Source organism: Hylobates moloch, unplaced genomic scaffold (assembly GCF_009828535.3).
Source record: "Hylobates moloch isolate HMO894 unplaced genomic scaffold, HMol_V3 SCAFFOLD_8, whole genome shotgun sequence".
NCBI classification, from domain to species: domain Eukaryota; kingdom Metazoa; phylum Chordata; class Mammalia; order Primates; family Hylobatidae; genus Hylobates; species Hylobates moloch.
The window spans coordinates 41,906,039-41,925,877 of record NW_026652283.1 but is presented as its reverse complement, the minus strand read 5'-3'; the positions used below and the strand labels follow the sequence as shown (position 1 = coordinate 41,925,877).

At 42.3% G+C, this 19,839-nt stretch overlaps 1 pseudogene; it reads right to left on the bottom strand.

Moving 5' to 3' along the window:
- Positions 1 to 7,777: 7,777 nt before the first annotated feature.
- On the bottom strand, positions 7,778 to 11,058 carry LOC116472422 (ornithine decarboxylase antizyme 1-like; annotated as a pseudogene).
- Positions 11,059 to 19,839: the final 8,781 nt, after the last annotated feature.

Genomic DNA, 19,839 nt, shown 5'->3' with positions numbered 1-19,839 from the left:
TATGCACTTTCTTGTAGGCAGTCTTTTGCTTTTTTTATTTCATAATAAAATTATCCTATTAATAAATTAAATGTGTATAGTTAAATCTATTTAAAATCCATTCATAAATGGTAAAGTAATTATTATGTGGTTGCCAGTGGCCAGAGTTAGAAATGAGGTAGAAATTGATGGAGAAAGGGCAAATGGAATCTTTTGGGGGTGAAAGAAATGTTCTATATCTTTTTTTTTTTTTTTTTGAGACAGAGTCTCTCTCTGTCGCCCAGGCTGGAGTGCAGTGGCACGATCTCGGCTCACTGCAACCTCCGCCTCCCAGGTTCAAGTGATTCTCCTGCGTTAGTCTCCTGAGTAGCTGGCACGCCACCATGCCCGGCTAATTTTTGTATTTTTAGTAGAGACGGGGTTTCACCATGTTGGCCAAGACGGTCTCAATCTCCTGACCTCGTGATCCACCCGCCTCGGCCTCCCAAAGTGCTGAGATTACAGGCGTGAGCCACCGCGCCCAGCCCATTTAATACATTTTAATTTAACTTGACTACTATCTGCAGTAGCAATGGAAATGAGTCAGTGGGGAAAGATAAGAGAGACAAAGAGCGTAAGCACCCACATTATAACTCTGACCTGGACACAGAGCTGGGCTCTTGGAATACAAACTGAAATAGACCTGGTTCCTGACCTCAAGCAGCAGCTGTCTTATGAGGAAGACACACACGTAAACATATAATTTCTCCTTAAAAAATTAAATATTCTTGAATAATTACAATATGTATTTGGTTTTGAAAAAATCTGTACAAATAATAGTAAAAATAAGTCTCCCTCCCACCCCTGTCTCTTGGTTGAAAGCAACCACTGAAAACAGTTTATTTTACAGCCATTCAGAGGCATTCTATTTACATACAAGCACAATTTTTATATGGTATGTGTATTTGTTAGCTTTGTATATGGTAGCTTTACTCTCTCTGCGTTTTCCTCCTTTAAACGAACAAACAAACAAACAAAGAAACAAACACTTAACATTCTACCCTGTAGATGAGTCCATAACAAAACCTATCAAACAGATGGTTTGCAATATAAGACAGTAAGAACAATGGGAAAGAAATGAAAAGAATGCTATGGTGTGGAGACTACTGGCATCTAGCAAGGGAAAGCTTCCTGGAGGATTGATGAGGCTGCCTTATCTCTTTTATGAGTATTCCAAGATAGAAATACAAGAGCTAATTAGTAAACCAAACGCTCTAGTTGTATAGTAAACTGTGTTGTCTACAACTCTGTTGTTTAGAGGGGAGCAAAAGCAGTTTGAGCAGGCCAGGGGTGGGGAAAAGGTATTGCACAGAAAGTGGGACTGCCGAAATATGAGGTAATAGGTCTTGGTACAGGAAGCACTGGGAACCCATTGTTTGCAGGGAGGTCTTTGGTTACAGACTTGAGTATAGTATTTCAGATGACCCAGGGACTGATTAGAAGGATTAAAGGATGCTTACTTGTAGTTCTTTTTTTTTTTTTTCGAGACGGAGTCTCGCTCTGTCGCCCAGGCTGGAATGCAGTGGCGCAATCTCAGCTCACTGCAACCTCTGCCTCCCGGGTTCAAGCAGTTCTTCCTGCCTCAGCCTCCTGAGTAGCTGAGATTACAGGCACCTGCCACCACGCCCAGCTAATTTTTGTATTTTTAGTGGAGACGGGATTTCACCATGTTGGCCAGGCTGGCCTTGAACTCCTGACCTCAGGTGATCTGCCCACCTCAGCCTCCTAAAGTGTTGGGATTACAGGCGTGAGCCACCATGCCTGGCCGCTTATTTGTAGTTCTAACTAGCATTGCCAGATTTAGCAAATAAAACCACAAGGCATCCAGTTAAGTTTGGAGTTACATAAACTATAAATAATTTTTAAATATAAGTATGTATGTCCCATATTCAACTTAACTGGGCATCCTGTATTTTATCTGGCAACCCTATCTTTAACCCAACCATGTGAAAAAATCAAATTGACCACTCAACATCAGGGAGTTAAAAACAATGACGAAGTGGGCGTTTTTAATTGGAAGAATAGACAAACAAGAAAATGTGTAGGGCTGGGGCCAAGATTTGTTTAAGTGAATTTAGGGCTGGTGGAGCCTGGGCCAAGGAGACAACTCTGGTGATCTGGGATGGCAGGTCTGGGGCTGAGGTAGTAGCTTACAAGGTCAGGACAACTAGGTTCAGAGCCAAATAAATGGTTCTCATGGTCAGGAATGGCAGGGTCATGGCAAAGGCAGCAGCTCAAGGTCAGGGTCAGTGAGAATGGGGCCAAGGAGATGGCCCATGTGGTCAGGAGATTGAGCAAATAAGAACATATATTGAGAATAGTGAGAGCCAGGTTTCTTACTCTTGGAGACAGTAAGTACGAAAAGGGGAAAGACTAGAACAAACCCTGTAATTAGAGTCAGAGGTGTGAGTCTATGGGGGGTGTGTGTGTGTGAATATTATATATTATATACAAAGAGAGACAGAAGGGTAGATGTGTGTGTTTATGATATATATAGTGGCTTTCTGATTTTTCAAAACACACTAATTTGTAGCATTTGCTGATTTCCATGGTGTAAATACTCCCAGCATGAAATAATACCAGTTTCACAGCCACCCGCAAAGTTCCTGAATATTTAACAAGCAGCTTTTGCAAGTCCATATGAGCCAACTCCACTACAGTACTTCGGAATGTACATCATATGTATGTTGTGTGTGTGTGTGTGTGTGTGTGTGTGTGTCCAGACGTATTTTTCCTAGTTGATATCTTGTTTCCTTGTCCTACTGAAAGGACTTGCAAGACCGACACGCCCGTAGCAATGAGTGCACCTAGCATCTACATCTTGACTTCCAAATATCATTCTTCACTAAAAAGAAACCGAAAGTTCTTAGAGAAATGGCTGATTTCGTGACTAGGGCAGTGAAAAATCTTACTGGTTCAGGAAGAAAGGAAGTATTCAAAGAATGAGGATGTAGTAAGCTGAGTGATGGCCCCTGAAGCTCTAATCTCTGGAATCTGTAAATATTATCATATACAGAAAAAGGATCTTTAGAGATATGATCAAGGAACTTGAGATGGGGAGATTGTCTTGGATTATTCAAGTGGACTCTAAATGCAAACACAAGTATCCTTGTAAGAGAGAGGCAGAGAGAGATTACGCAAAAGGAGAAGGCAGGAGGCAGAGACTGGAGTGGTGCAGCCACAAGCCAAGTGCCAGCTGGAAGCTGGGAGAGGCAAGGAACGAATTCTCCGCTAGAGCCCAGAGGAAGCATGGCCCTGTTAACGTTCCTGATTTTGGCCCGGTGAAGTTGATTTTGGATGTCTGGACTTCAGAACCATGAGAACTGCAGCTGTTTTAAGCCACCAAGTTTGTGGTACACTGTTACAGCAGGCATAGCAAACTAATACAGATGGGAAATGTCAAAAGAACACAGGAGCCAGTGTAAAGAGGCTCCCACTGGCCAAATCAGGGACAATCTAGTCATCAAAGTAAATTATGATTGTAAGGAATTATAACTTATTGAATAAACTGGGAATCCTTAAGCCCACACTAATATAAATAAAAAATTAATTAAAAAGGATACAGGAGGCCAGGCCCAGTGGCTCATGCCTGTACTCACAGCACTTTGGGAGGCCGAGGCAGGCAGATCACTTAAGGTCAGGAGTTTGAGACCAGCCTGGCCAGCATGGTGAAATCCCATTTCTACTAAAATTACAAAAATTAGCTGGGTGTGGCAGCGTGCATCTGTAGTCCCCAGCTACTCAGGAGACTGAGGCATGAGAATCTTTTGAACCTGGATGGCGGAGGTTGTAGTGAGCCGTGATCTCACCACTACACTGCAGCCTGGGCAACAGAGCAAGACTTGGTCTCAAAAAAAAAAAAAAAAAGGATACGGGAAAGGAAATGATACTTTACTATAGAATTCAAATAATAAATATAGAAGAAACAATGGACATAGGAAAATCTCTATTTGATGGCCATTATAGTAATAATCCAGGCAAAAATCATTAATGGATGCTGAAACTACTAGGTGTAAATTCGTGTATATTTATGTATATATATATATAGAAAGAGAGAGAGAGAAATAAAGAGATAAGGAGGCAAATATAACAAAATGCCTCTGGTGGAGATTCTTCAGGATTCTTTGTAGTAATCTTGCAAATCTTTTCTAAGTGTGAAATTATTCAAAACCATTTTTTAATTGTGACAAAATATACATAAAATAAAATTTACCAACCTGTCCGTTTTTAAGAATACAGTTCAATAGTGTTACGTACATCTGCACTGTTGTGCAACCAATCTCCAAAACTCTTATCTTGCAATCTAAAACTCTATACCCATTAAACAGCAACTCCCCATTTCCCTTCTCTCCAGCCCCTAACAACCACTATTCAACTTTCTGTCTCTATAAATTTGACTACTAAGTACCTGATATAAGTAGAATTATACAGTATTTGTCTTTTTGCGACTGGCTTAGCATAATGTTGTCAAGGTGCTACATCCATGGTATAGCATATGTCAGGATTTCCTTCCTTTTTAAGGTGGAATAATATTCCATTGTATGGATATATCATATTTTGCTTATCCATTCATCTGTTGATGGACATTTGGGTTGCTTCCATGTTTCAGCTATTGTGAATAATGCTGCTGTGAACATGGGTGTACAAATAACTCTTCAAGACCTTGCCTTCAATTCTTTTGGATATATACCCAGAAGTATCAGTGCTGGATCATATGAAAATTTTGTGTTTAATTTTTTGAGGAACTGCCATACTGTTTTCCATAGCAGCTGCACCATTTTTCTCTCTTTTCTTTTCCTTCTTTTTTTTTGAGACAGAGTTTTGCTCTTGTTGCCTAGGCTGGAGTACAATGGTGTGATGTTGGCTCACTGCAACCTCTGCCTCCCAGGTTCAAGCGATTCTCCTGCCTCAGCCTCCTGAGTAGCTGGGATTACAGGCACCCGCCACCACGGCCAGATAATTTTTGTATTTTTAGTAGAGATGGGGTTTCACCATGTTGACCAGGCTGGTTTCGAACTCCTGACCTCAGGTGATCCACCTGCCTTGGACTCCCAAAGTGCTGGAATTACAGGTGTGAGCCACCGTGCCCGGCCAACAGCTGCACCATTTTTCATTCCCATCAACAGTACACAAGGATTCTGATTTCTCCACATCCTTACCAAAACTTGTTATTTTCTTCATATTTTTGATAGTGGCCATCCTAATGCATATGAGGTTGTAGCTCGTTGTTTTGATTGGCGTTTCCCTAATGATTAGTGATGTCAAACATCTTTGCATGTGCTTTTTGGCCATGTGCATATCTTCTTTGGAGAAATAACTATTCAAGCTCTTTGCCCTTTTTGGGGTTTTTTTGTTTTTTTTTTTTTGAGACAGAGTCCTGCTCTGTCGCCCAGGCTGGAGTGCAGTGGCGCAATCTCAGCTCACTGCAACCTCCACCTCCCAGTTCAAGCAATTCTCCTGCCTCAGCCTCCCATGTAGCTGGGATTACAGGTGCACGCCACCACGCCTGGTTAATTTTTTTTGTATTTTTATTAGAGACAAAGTTTCACTGTGCTAGCCAGGATGGTCTCGATCTCCTGACCTCATGATCCTCCCGCCTCAACCTCCCAAAGTGCTGGAATTACAGGCGTGAGCCACTGTGCTCAGCTTCTTTGCCCAATTTTTAATTGGGTTGTTTGTTTTGCTGTAAGAACTCTCTGTATATTCTAGATATTAATCCCTTATCAGATATAGGATTGCAATTATTTTCTCTCATTCTGTGGGTTGCCTTTTCAACCTAATCAGGTCCTTTAGAGCATAGTTTGTTTGTTTGTGTGTTTGTTTTTTGAGACGGAGTTTCACTCTTGTTGCCCGGGCTGGAGTGCAATGGCACGATCTCAGCTCACTGCAACCTCTGCCTCCTAGGCTCAAGTGATTCTCCCATCTCAGCTTCCTGAGTAACTGGGATTACAAGTGCCCGCCACCACACCCGGCTAAATTTTGTATTTTTAGCAGAGACAGGGTTTCTGTATGTTGGTCAGGCTGCTCTTGAACTCCCGACCTCGGATGATCCGCCTGCCTTGGCCTCCCAAAGTTCTGGGATTACAGGCGTGAGCCACAGCGCCCGGCCTAGAGCATAGTTTTAAGTTTATCTATTTTTACTTTTGTTGCCTATGCTTTTGGTGTCATATTCAAGAAATCACTGCTAAATCCAACGTTATGAACAATCGTTATAAACAATGTTATGTTTTCTTTTAAAAGTTTTATAGTTTTAGCTCTTATTTGAGGTCTTTGATCTAATTATTTTAGGTCTTTGAATTCATTACTGTATATGGTATAAGGTAAGGTTTTAACTTTATTCATTTACATGTGGATATCCAGTTTTCCTAAAACTGTTTCTTGAAAAGACTGTCCTTTCCCAATTGAATATACTTGGCACCCTTGCCAAAAGTCATTTGATCATATATAGGAGGGTTTATTTCTGGGCTCTATTTCTACTCCATTAGTCTATATGTCTGTCTTTATGCCAGGAGCACACTGTTTTAGTGACTGTGGCTTCATTAAAAGTTTCAAAATCAGAAAATGTAAAACCTACAACTTTGTTTTTCTTTTTAAAGATTGTTTTGACCATTCAGGGTCTCTTGAAATTTCACATAAATTTTAGGCTGGATATTTCTATAAAACAAAAAGTTTTAAAAATGCTTTTCTGTAGAAGCAGATGGCACCACTACCTATTCTTATAATTCAGGGTGTCCTTAAAATAGTCATGACTGGCCACAGACATGAAATTAGGGGCACTTTTGAGATATGCCTTAATAGTACTGGAATTCTGTCCAGAGAAAGTTGAAAAGCCCAAGACAATGTTTTATGAGATTTTTTTCCTTCCCTGTTTGTGCCAATTAGAGCAGGCTCAGCAGCTTTCTAGTCTACCTCCCCCAAGGCTATTACATCAGAAAAGAGGGCTCATCTCTCACGGGTTTATTTGTTCCACAGGCCTTTTGGGGGTCATAAAGAGTTTAGTGGTTTTTGATAGGATTGCTGTATCTTATTCAAAGATAAAGATAAAATTTAACAAGTACTGCATAGTCACAACATCTTTTATGGCCATGTATCATTCAACAGAATAAAATGATCTTTGATTCATTTGCTCAATGTACTTGAAATCAAATCATTCAATATGACTCTTCTCTTTCTAAGATAAGAAAAATAATAATGTATATTTTTAAAATATATGTACACAGATGCTGGCTCTGTACTTACTAGGTAAGGCTGTTAAACTCTTTGTGTCTCAGATCTTTAAAATTGAAAACTAGTAGAAACTACATCATAGGGTTCCCTGAGGATCAAATGTGTTAATATATGCAAAATGTCTAGAACAATGTTATGTAAATATCAGCCATTATTATTCTCTTATTAGGTGTTGTGAGGATTAACGTAAATGAGATAACCCTTGTGAAGCTCATAGTACAGTGCCTGGTGCATACAAACTGCTAAATAAATATTGGCTATCATTATAAACAGATATTTCTGTGTTTTCTTGTGAAGCCCACACCTTCATTAGGTACATCTTACCTTTCTTTACAACTTGGATACATGGGGAATTTGTTATCACAGTAAGCATGGATTGAGTCTTCCTCTGTCATCCAGGCTGGAGTGCAGTGGTGCCATCATAGTTCATTGCAGCCTCAAACTCCTGGGCTCAAATGATTCTCCCACCCCAGCCTCCTGGATAGCTGGGACTACAGGTGCACACCACCGTGCCTGGCAAGCAACTCATTTTTCAGGCCCTGTGGTTGCGTTGTCCAATATGGTAACCTGTGGCCACATATAGCAATATGTCTGTCTTTATGCCAGTATCACAGTTTTAGTGAAATATGAGTAATACAAATTGAAATATGGCTAATACAAACTGAGAAGAGCTGGCCGGGCATGGTGGCTCACGCCTGTAATCCCAGCACTTTGGGAGGCCGAGGTGGGTGGATCACCTGAGGGGAGTTCGAGACCAGCCTGGCCAACATGGTGAAACCCCATCTCCACTAAAAATACAAAAATTAGCTGGGCCTGGTGGTGCACGCCTGTAATCCCAGCTACTCAGGAGGCTGAGGCAGGAGAATCACTTGAACCCAGAAGATGGAGGCTGCAGTGAGCTGAGACCACACCAGTGCACTGCAGCCTGGGTGGCAGAGTGAAACTCTGTCTCAAAAAAAAAAAAAGTAAAATACACACCAGATTTCAAAGACTTAGTACGAAGCGGGCATGGTGGCCTATACCTATAATCCCAGTGCTTTGGAAGTCCAAGGCAGGAGGATTGCTTGAGGCCAGGAGTTCAAGACTAGCCTAGGCAACATAGGGAGATTTTGTCTCTACAAAAAACATAAATATTAGCCAGGCATGTTGTTGTGCACCTGTAGTCTCAGGTACTCAGGAGGCTGAGGTGGGAGGATTGTTTGAGCCCAGGAGTTCAAGACTGCGGTAAGCTATGATTATGCCAGTATACTTCAGCCTGGGTGACAGAACAAGACCCTGTCAAAGAAGAAAAGAAGAAGGAAAAGGAGAAGGAGGCAGAGAAGGAGAAGGGGAAAGAGGAGGAGGAGGAGGAAGAGGAGGATGAGAAGGAGACCTAGTATGAGATTCAAGTGATTCTTAGTATGAGGAAGAAGAAGAGGAGGAGGAGGAGGAGGAGACCTAGTATGAGATTCAAGCGGTTCTTCTCCCTCAGCCTCCCGACTAGCTGGGATTACAGGCGGCTGCCACCACACTCAGCTAATTTTTGAATTTTTAGTAGACATGGGGTTTCACTGTGTTAGCCAGGATGGTCTCGATCTCCTGACCTCGTGATGTGCTTGCCTCAGCCTCCCAAAGTGCTGGGATTACAGGTGTGAACCACCGCCTCACATTTTTATTTCTATTGGACAGTGCTTCCTTATATGGTAATAATTGTGATTGTTTACTTAAGTCATGACCATAGCTCTAAGGTGGAACTTTCATAATATGACTTAATAAATAATATTCTCAAATGTTTATAAACATATATTGATAATTTACTTCTACATTGTAACTATATTTTAACCACATCTCATGTTAACATCTCTTTATTTTATATTATCCTAGATTCAGGGCGTATATATAGATTTAACTTGTTCCAGTTGATTATAGGCACTGATTTCCATATTCAACCTGTCATGGTTTGACTGTCTCTGGGTGTGAAAACTTTCTTCTCAAACCTTCCTGTTTGACTCCTGCAACCACCCTGTTTGCCTCCCCCAACATTATACTTGAAATCCCCAAAAAATTCCTCCTTCCCATCAGTAACAAAATGTATCAGGCATTTCTCTGCCTGGAGATTTGGCACTGGCCACTCTTTCTATGAAGGCTAACATGGAGGACTTAGGCACCAGGGCTGCAATGTATCATCTTCAGTGACCATAGGGTGTCAGTGGGGCCAAAAACAAAGCAAACATTTAACCATTTCATTGGCTGAATGAGACTTTTCAGAGTCATGGATTCAATTTAACTCTAATCTCATTATTTTTATCTTACTCTAATACAAATAATAATTCTAAATAAAATTAAAATTCTACATCAAAATCCTAATTATTTAACATTACAATCCTCCCTCTCCAACATTCCTGATCCCTCTTATTCTGCTCTATTTCATTAATGGCACTTATATCTTCCAACGTATCATGTCTCAATTTTCTTTTTTTTTTTTTGAGACGGAGTCTCGCTCTGTCGCCCAGGCTGGAGTGCAGTGGCGCAATCTCGGCTTACTGCAAGCTCCGCCTCCCAGGGTTCACGCCATTCTCCTGCCTCAGGCTCTCCGAGTAGCTGGGACTACAGGCGCCCGCCACCACGCCCGGCTAATTTTTTTTGTATTTTTAGTAGAGACGGGGTTTCACCGTAGTCTCGATCTCCTGACCTCATGATCCGCCCGCCTCGGCCTCCCAAAGTGTTGGGATTACAAGCGTGAGCCACCGCGCCCGGCCTCAATTTTCATTTCTTTTTTTTTCTTTTCTTTTTTTTCTTTTTTTTTCCTTTTTATTTTTTATTTTTATTTTTTGAGACGGAGTTTCACTCTTGTTGCCCAGTCTGGAGTGCAACGGCACAATCTTGGTTCACCACAACCTCCGCCTCCTGGGTTCAAGCAATTCTCCTGCCTCGGCCTCCCAAATAGCTGAAATTACAGGCATGCGCCACCACGCCCGGCTATTTTTTTTTTTTTTTTTTAAACATTCATTTGCAGTTACAACATGTGGACAAACCCAGGCGAGATGAGCTAGTCTACGTTCCCACCCACCCGGCAGACGCCGGGGCGGCCCCAGGAGCTCGACGCCCAGCCCCGCTGCGGCCGCTACCACTCCTCGCCCAAAGACTCTTCTGCCCGACGTGTGGGCCATGAAGCAAGCGTCGGGTCTCTTGGGGACAAGCGGGGGATGCCCCGGTCTCACAATCTCAAAGCCGCAAAAGCTGAAGGTCCGGAGCAAGGCGGCTCTGTCCTCGTGGTTCTTGTGCAAGCAAATGAAGACATGGTCGGTGCTCAGCTGCTCCTCGGCGAACTGCTGGAGAACTGCAAAGCTATCCTCGCTCCCCTGGGGCAGCGCACCACCAGGGATCTCCCATGCAGAGGCTGCCGCCGCTCAGCACGGCTCGCCAGTTAATGCGTTTGGCATCTGTGAGCCCGGAATGGACGTTGAGAATCCTCGTCTTGTCGTTGGACGTTAGAGTCTCTGCTACATTCAGCCGATCACAGGAGTAGAGTAAGTTAGCTGAAAGATTGTGATCCCTCTGACGATTCCCTCGCCCACCTGGAATCTTCGGGGGTGGGCGAGGGGCATCAGGGGTGCGCGAGGGGCATCAGGAGCACCACCGAGACCCCGGACCAGGTTACTACAGCAGCGGAGGGAGACCCTGGAACTCTTGCTGCTGCGGCCGCTGCGGCCGTGCAGGCTGAGGAGCGGCCTGGTGCGGCTGGCGTGGACGGTGGCGCTGGCTTTGATCCCCTTTCTTCTCTCTGGCAAAGCAGTGGCTTTTGAGGATTCGCTGCAGGGAGGAGTTCCCCATCCGGCCCCTGGGATCCGAAACCAGGAAAACCTCTGCTGCGCCTCTCTGCGCCGTGCACCCTTAAAGCACAAATTGAGACGTCCCATAAGTTATCGAATACCTTAAATTTATATTCATTGTTATAATAAATATAAATTTTATATTTATTGTTATTTATTTTTATAATAAATATAAATTTTATATTTATTATTTATTTTTATAATAAATATAAAATTATTTATTTTTATAATAAATATAAAATTTATATTTATTGTTATTTATTTTTATAAATAAATACCAAAATAAAATTTGAATTTATTCATCCCCCTTTGAATTTTTACATCCATTGACACTGGTTAAGTGATCTTGTAAAAAAAAATCTACTTTATTTCCTCTCAGTAGGGGAAAAATGGCTTCCTTTGCTCATATTTTGTCATAAACAGCTTTGACAATAATTTTAAAAAAACCCTAAGCAAGAAAGGAAATAAATTAATTTATATAAATTATAATTTATGGTTTGGCTTTGCTCTGCATAATTACATAGTCAATAGAAGTGGTCCCTGCTGATTTCAACTTGGAATCAGCTTATAGACAAAGCACAAAAGACTGAATGTAAATGTTTTCCATCTTGATCATGTAAAAGTGAAACTACACATGATAGAAGTTGGAGGGTGAACGTGGGGAAGAAAGCTGAAAGGAAAAGGAAAGCTTCTGATATTTGCATTTTAAAAAAACGAGGAGTCCGGCTGGGCGCGGTGGCTCATGCCTGTAATCCCAGCACTTTGGGAGGCCAAGCGGGCGGATCATCTGAGGTCAGAAGTTAGAGACCAGCCTGACCAACATGGTGAAACCCCGTCTCTACTAAAAATACAAAATTAGCCGGGCATGGCGGCACATGCCTGTAATCCCAGCTACTCAGGAGGTTGAGGCAAGAGAATCGCTTGATCCTGGGAGGCGAGGTTGCGGTGAGCCGAGATCGGGCCACTGCACTCCAGCCAGGGGGACAGAGCGAGACTCCATCTGAAAAAAAAAAAAAAAAAATGAGAGAGAGAGAGGATCTAAAACAGTCAGTCCTGTAACTGTATTGAGAGAAGAGGAGGATTGTGTTAGCTTAATCCAAAAATAGACAAATCAAGGAATGGTGGCATAGTATATTATTTAGAAATATGAAGGTAAGCACGAGAGAGAAAAAACGTCTTTCAATAGAGTTATTTTTAAAAAGCTTCCCATTGGGGAATGGGTCGGGGAAGAAGGTGAGGACGGGTAGAACAGAGCCTTGTCTCGGGCAGCTACAAGACAGTGGACACCTGCACCTGCCCTCCAGAAAATATCCTTTATATAGCAAGTTTTTTTTGGTAAAACGTGCAGTTAGTCATGTCTCAGACACTCTTGCAAAACTCATGACCACTGGGGAAGTTAGATAAGCATCTTTATGAGGGGTTATCTATGCTACAGGCATTGTTTCTCTGGGACTGCCTTGGTATGCAGGAGTCAAATATGGGTCATTATGTAGGCTTTGCTTGAAAATGGCATTACTCTTGCCATGCAACAGGCTGTTCTCCAAATGAAGAAAACAATTCCATGTACAATAACATCAAGAAATAATGTATTCAGGAATAAATGTAACAAAAGAAGTGCAAGACTTGTACAACGGAAACTATAGAATACCATTGAAAGAAATTAAAGCAGATCTAAATAAATGGAAAGGCCTCCTATGTTCATGGATCAGAAGACTTATTATTAAAATGGACATATTCCCCAAATTGATCTACAGATTCAATGCAATTCCTGCAAAAATCCTAGCTGGATTTTTTTTTTTTTTTTCAGAAATTGATGAGCTGATTCTAAAATTCATATGCAAATGTAAGGGAACTAGAATAGCCAAAACAATTCTGAAAAAGAAGAGCAAATTTTGGGACTCTCACTTCCTGATTTCAAAACCTACTACAAAGCTCCAATAATCAAAACAGTGTGGTGGTAGTGTAGGGATGACATATAGATCAATGGAATAGGAATGAGAGTTCAAAAATAAATTCTCCTATTACGACCAATTCATTTTTGACAAGGGTGCCAAAACAATTCAACCAGAAAGATAGTCTTTTCAACAAAAGGTGCTGTACAACTGGATATCTACATTCAAAAGAATGGAAATAGGGAGTGACTGACTGATAATGGGTCCAAGATTCTTTTGGGAGTGATTACAGCATTCTAAAATAGATTCTGGTGGTGGCTGCCTAACTATGTACACTAAAACCCATAGATTTTACCCTGTAGGTGAATTTTATGGTATATAATTATATATCAATAAAGTTGTTTTAAAGCATGTCAGATGTCACTCCTTTACTTACAATTCTCCAAAGGCTTTTGATATTATATAGGCTAGTTGTTCTTGACAAGGGTCAGAGGAGAGGAGGATTTTTCTGTAGGGGACATTTAACAATGTCTGGAGACATTTTTGGCTGTCACACTGGCAGAGGACTACTAGCATCAAGTAGGAAGAGGCCAAGGATGCTTCATTTTTTTTTTTCTTGAGTCAGAGTCTTGCCCTTGTCACCTAGGCTGGAGTGCAGTGGTGCAATCTTGGCTCACTGCAACCTCCACCTCCCAGGCTTGAGCAATTCTCATGCCTCAGCCACCTGAGTAGCTGGGATTACAGGTGTGTGCCACCATGTCTGGCTAATTTTTATATTTTTAGTAGAGACAGCGTTTCACCATGTTGGCCAGGCTTGTCTCGAACTCCTGACTTCAGATGATTCACCTGCCTCAGCCTCCCAAAGTGCTAGGATTACAGGCATAAACCACCAGGCCCAGCCCCAAGGATGCTTCTTAATATTTTACAATGTTTTGAGCTAGGCAATCCTCTACAAAAAAGGATTATCTATCCCAAAACGTCAATAGTGCTGAGACTGAGACACCTTGATCTAGAGAAAAAGCAAGGTCCTTACAATGGCCTATAAAGCTCTACCTACTCTGGCTCTGGCTGCCTCTATTGTCATCCCCCTCCACTCTCCTTATTGTTCACTCTTCTTCAGGCACACTGGCCTAGTCGCTGTTTCTCAAACACACCAGGCTCACTTTTTCCTTGGAGCCTTTGCATGTGTTATTCCTCTTGCTTAAGAGCCTCTTCCCCCATTGACCACATGGCTAAATCCCCTAACTTTTTCAAGTCTTTGAACAAATGTCCCTTCTCAATGAGACCTACCTTGACCATCCTATTTAAAATTACAACACTCCTGGCCGGGCGCGATGGCTCACACCTGTAATCCCAGCACTTTGGGAGGCCTAGGTGGGCGGATCACCTGAGGTCAGGAGTTCAAGACCAGCCTGGCCAACGTGGTGAAACCCCGTCTCTACTAAAAAATACAAAAATTAGCTGGGCGTGGTGGCAGGCATCTGTAATCCCAGCTACTTGGGAGGCTGAGGCAGGAGAATCACTTGAATCCGGGAGGCAGAGGTTGCGGTGAGCTGAGATCACGCAGCAGAGATCGCGCCATTGCACTCCAGCCTGGGGAACGAGGGAGAGACTTCATCTCAAAAAAAAAAAAAAAAAAAATTACAACACTCCTGTAGTCAGTAGCACTCCTTCCTGTCCTGTTCTATTTCTTTTTTTAAATTCCCTGTTACTTATTGCCTTAGAATCTACTGTTTACTTTGGTTATTTAGCATGTCTATTGCTATTGTCTGTCTTCCTTAAGCCTCACAAGGGTCCTCATCCATTTTGCTCACTGACCTGTCGCAGTGCTTGGGATATTGTAGCTGTCAATAAATATTTATCGAATAAGTTGAATGAATACACCTGATTATTTCCAAAGCCTTTAAAAACATTTAGGCATTCCCTATTCAATATCTATCCCAAATTTCCAAAAGTCATTTTAAAACCAAGTATTTATTAAAAATCTAAATTACATACTGTAAATTATACCTAATAGCACATTCTTTCTTTTTTTTTTTTTTTTTTTGAGACGGAGTCTTGCTCTGCCACCCAGGCTGGAACGCAGTGGTGAGATCTCGGCTCACTGCAACTCCCGCTTCCCAGGTTCAAGCGATTCTCCTGCCTCAGCCTCCCAAGTAGCTGGGATTACAGGCATGAAGCCACCACACCTGGCTAATTTTTGTATTTTTAGTAGAGGCAAGATTTCACCACGTTGGCCAGACTGGTCTCAAACTTCTGACCACAGATGATATGCCCACCTCGGCCTCCCAAACTGCTGGGATTACAGGTGTGAGCCACTGCACTCGGCCAATAATATACTCTTAACTCTAGATAAGACTTTTTGAAAATTCATAGATTATTCTCTTACACTCCTGACATCCTCCATCTCTGACTTTAGTTTTCAGTTTTTGGTTGAGACAGGTCTTGCTCTGTCACCCAACCTGTAGTGCAGTGGTGTGATCGTAGCTCATTACAGCCTCAAACTCTTTGGCTCAAGCAATCCTCCCGTCTCAGCCTCCAGAGTAGCTGAGACTACAGGCGTGTGCCACTATACCTGGCTTTTTCTTTTTTGGCGGGGAGCAGGGGTAGATACAGGGTCTTGCTTTGTTGCCCAGGCTGGTTCTCAACTCCTGGCCTCAAGCAATTCTCCCACCTCAGCCTTCCAAAGTGCTTGGATTATAGGTGTAAGCTGCCACACCTGTCCTCTTGAGTCTGAGAGGCAGAGGTTGCAGTGAGCAGAGATCACACCACTGCACTCCAGCCTGGGCAACAGAGTGAGACTCTGCTCAAAATAAATAAAGTAAGTAAGATAATTAAAGATTATTATTATTATTTTAGAGCAGGGTCTCACTATGTTGCCCAGGCTGGAGTTCAGTGGCTATTTACAGGCATAATCACAATATGTGACAGCCTCAAACTCCTGGGCATAAGTGATCCTCCCGCTTCAGCCTCTGGAGTAGCTGGGACTACAGGTGCACGCCACCACGCCCAGATATTCTACTGTTTTGCTCAATACATGGCTCCTAGTTAATACAACTAGTATGGCACATTTATATTGTCTTGAACTGAAATTTGAGTATTTTCTTTTCAGTATCTAAATATGGAGATGTTGCCTACAACTTTTAATTTAAATTCCCAGATATGGTACAATTTTCTTTCCTGTCCTTTTTAGTGGTATTCCTTTAAAAAAAAAAAAAGAAGCAGGGAACTATTAAGTTATATTGATAAATCTGACACCATAGAAGCACAGAATCTTGGAGCTGAAATAATTGCCAAAAAGAAGCAGGGAGTGGCGGCTCACACCTGTAATCCCAGGCCTTTGGGAGGCAAAGGTGAGCAGATCACTTGAGGCCAGGAGTTCGACATCAGCCTGGCCAACATGGTAAAACCCCATCTCTACTAAAAATACAAAAATTAGCTGGGCATGGTGGCATGCTTATAAGCTTATAATCTCAGCTGCTCTGGAGGCTGAGGCAGGAGAATTGCCTGAACCCGGGAGGGGAGGTTGCAGTGAGCCGAGAGCATGCCACTGCACTCCAGCCTAGGTGACAGAGCCAGACTCTGTCTCAAAAAAAAAAAAAAAAAAAGAATTGATAAAAATAATTTATTCCATCACTCCTTACCCCCATTTGTTGTTGTTGTTGTTTATTTTTGAGACTGAGTCTTACTCTGTTGCCCAGGCTAGAGTGCAGTGGTGCAATCTCGGCTCACTGCAACCTCTGCCTCCCAGGTTCAAGTGATTCTCCTGTCTCAGCCTCCCGAGTAGCTGGGATTACAGGTGCCTGCCACCACGCCCAGCTAATTTTTGTATTTTTAATAGGTGAGTCACCTCACCTGACCTAGACTTGTTTATTTATAAAACTGGGGGTATGGCCGTAATCCCAGCACTTTAGGAGGCCTAGCCAGACAGATTATGTGAGTCTAGGAGTTTGAGACCAACCTGGGCAACACGGCAAAGCCCTGTCTCAAAAAAAAAAAAAAAAAAGCTGGGCTCAGTGGCTCATGTCTGTAATCTCAGCACTTTGGGAGGCAGAGGACGGTAGATCACTTGAGGTCAGGGGTTTAAGACCAGCCTGGCCAACATGGTGAAACCCTCGTCTCTAGTAAAAATACAAAAATTAGCCAGGTGTGGTGGCACGTTCCTGTAATCCCAGCTACTGGGGAGGCTGAGGCAGGAGAATCGCTTGCACCTGGGAGATGGAGGTTGCCGTGAGTCGAGACCACACCACTGCACTCCAGCCTGGGCTACAGAGTGAGACTGTCTCAGCTAAAAAACGAAAAACTTATAAGATGATCTGGCTCCTACTCTTGGTCTCTTTATGCTGCACTCATTTCTCATAAGTAAAGATTTTTATGTCAATAATTTATGACTTATTAAATAGATTTATTTGTGTTCTAATTCATAAAAAACAAAGGTATTTGAAGCCACTTATGTCAAGAACACAAAAAATAAAGTAGAAATGAAGATGGGACATTATAGTCGTTGAGAAAACCAGGCACCCAGCTTTGGGTACAGAAATCTGCAGTCCTTGGACACCTTGACCTGATTTATCTTCTTTTTGTTTCTATGTTTCTTTGTTTTTCTTTCTGTAATATTATACAATCTCCTCTTTGCAGTATGGAGAATTGTTGGAAAACGTTCTCAGAATTTATTTTCTCTTGGTATATTGCTAAATATTGGGGAAGGAACAGCCTTGTTGTATGTGGTATCGGGTGTTCTTTTTATGTCTTTATTTTATTTTATTTTTTAAGAATATTTTTTAAAAATAAAAATAAAATTAGAGACGGAGTCTTGCTGTGTTACCCAAGCTGGTCTCGAACTCCTGGGCTCAAGTAATCCACCCACCTCAGCCTCCTAAAGTGCTAGGATTACAGGCATGAGCCACTGTACCCAGCTGGTATCAGGTATTTTTGAGTGTCCATCTGAGAGCATTACCAAGGCTTATGGGAAGATGCTACGTGTTGCATTCCAAGCAACATGTATTTGCTTGGAATGTTTGTTCCAAAACATTCCAAGCATCAAGATCTCACAAGAAGGTAAGGCAGCAAACACCTCTTAATTTGGACAAAATGTCTGCCTCTTCCCAGCTCTCTCAGTCAAAAATATCCTCCACCCACTACTGCTTATAAACTACTGATTATGGCACTTGATTGTGATGGAGGAGGGGCATTGGACTGGGATGGAATGGTTTAGTATGTGCAGGCTGAGGCTATTAAAATCCTCTGCAAAAGTTGATTCCTCAGAACTGTGTCTGACCCCGCGATGCCATTGTGCCTCATGAGCTCCTGAAGTCTCCTAAGACCTTGCAAGCTGTATGTAGCAGCCAGGTTAGGTTCTTTGGCTCTGTAGTCAGAATTACTGGCTTCAAATTCTGTTTCTTACTAGTTGTCTCACTTTGCCCTTAACTTCATGTCTTGGTTTCTATATTGAAAATTGAGGATGATTGAGCTCACTTCATAAGATGGTTGAATTTAATTAACTAATTAAATTAGTTAATTTCCATAACCTCTAAGAAAGTTCATGATTCCTAGTAAGTGCTCAATAAACGTTGGTAATAATTACTGGTCTTTTCTCCCTGGTAGGTATGGCTACTAACAAATACATAGCTTTCTGGTGGTTTTGATCTGATCCGCAGTGTTAAGAGCACCAACATGACAGGTAGATTCTACACTTACTCCTCCCACAGGGCCTCCTCCTTCTGCCTACAATACTCTCCTGTTCGTCTCCAATCCCAGTTGTGTAACCGCCCAAGGAGTTCACCTTGCCCACTGTCTAGACAGAGCCGATTCATCAAGACAGAGGAATTGCAATATAGAAAGAGTAATTCAAGCAGAGCCGGCTGTGCGGGAGAACAGAGTTTTATTATTACTCAAATCTGTCTCCCCGAGCAGTTTTTAAGGATAATTAGCTGGGAGTGGCGGTGGCTGCCTGTAATCCCAGCTACTCGGGAGGCTGAGGCAAGGAATTGCTTGAACCCGGGAGGCGGAGGTTGCAGTGAGCCGAGATCGCACCATTGCACTCTAGCCTGGGCGACAAGAGTGAAACTCTGTCTCGAAAAAAAAAAAAAAAAAGAAATTTATGACTCCCAAATAAAAGGCATATTTGAGACAAGCTACATTCTCTAAAAGTGTTCTGTTGTGTTATTTTTGCATAGGCTGATCAAACATTTAATGCACTTATCCAATTATTTCTTTTTCTTTTTTTTTTTTTGAGACGGAGTCTCGCTCTGTCGCCCAGGCTGGAGTGCAGTGGCGCGATCTCGGCTCACTGCAAGCTCCGCCTCCCGGGTTCACGCCATTCTCCTGCCTCAGCCTCTCCGAGTAGCTGGGACTACAGGCGCCCGCCACCACGCCCGGCTAATTTTTTGTATTTTTAGTAGAGACGGGGTTTCACCGTGGTCTCGATCTCCTGACCTCGTGATCCGCCCGCCTCGGCCTCCCAAAGTGCTGGGATTACAAGTGTGAGCCACCGCGCCCGGCCTTCCAATTCTTTCTTACCTGTGGATTTTTTTTTTCTCTGATGGCTGTAATCATATAATTTTACTAAGGGCCATTGATCATTGTAATTTAGCTTATCTGTTTATTACAAAATGCCATTTAACTATTACTAAGTCATCAAATTCTGGTAGCTGGCATAAAAATAACTCTGGGGCAGCCAGCAAGCAATCAGGAATTGCTGAGGCCTGTATAGTTCAATTACTTTGAGTAAAGTCTACACATTTCGATAATTGTTATAGTGAAATAATCTTGTGTGCATTTTTTATTTTATATGGAAATAAGAGTTTTCTTTTTTCTAAGTAAATAATGAACTGTGTCCGCTTGAATAGATTCTCTTTTATTCTGATGGCCTAGTGTTGCTAGCCAAAATG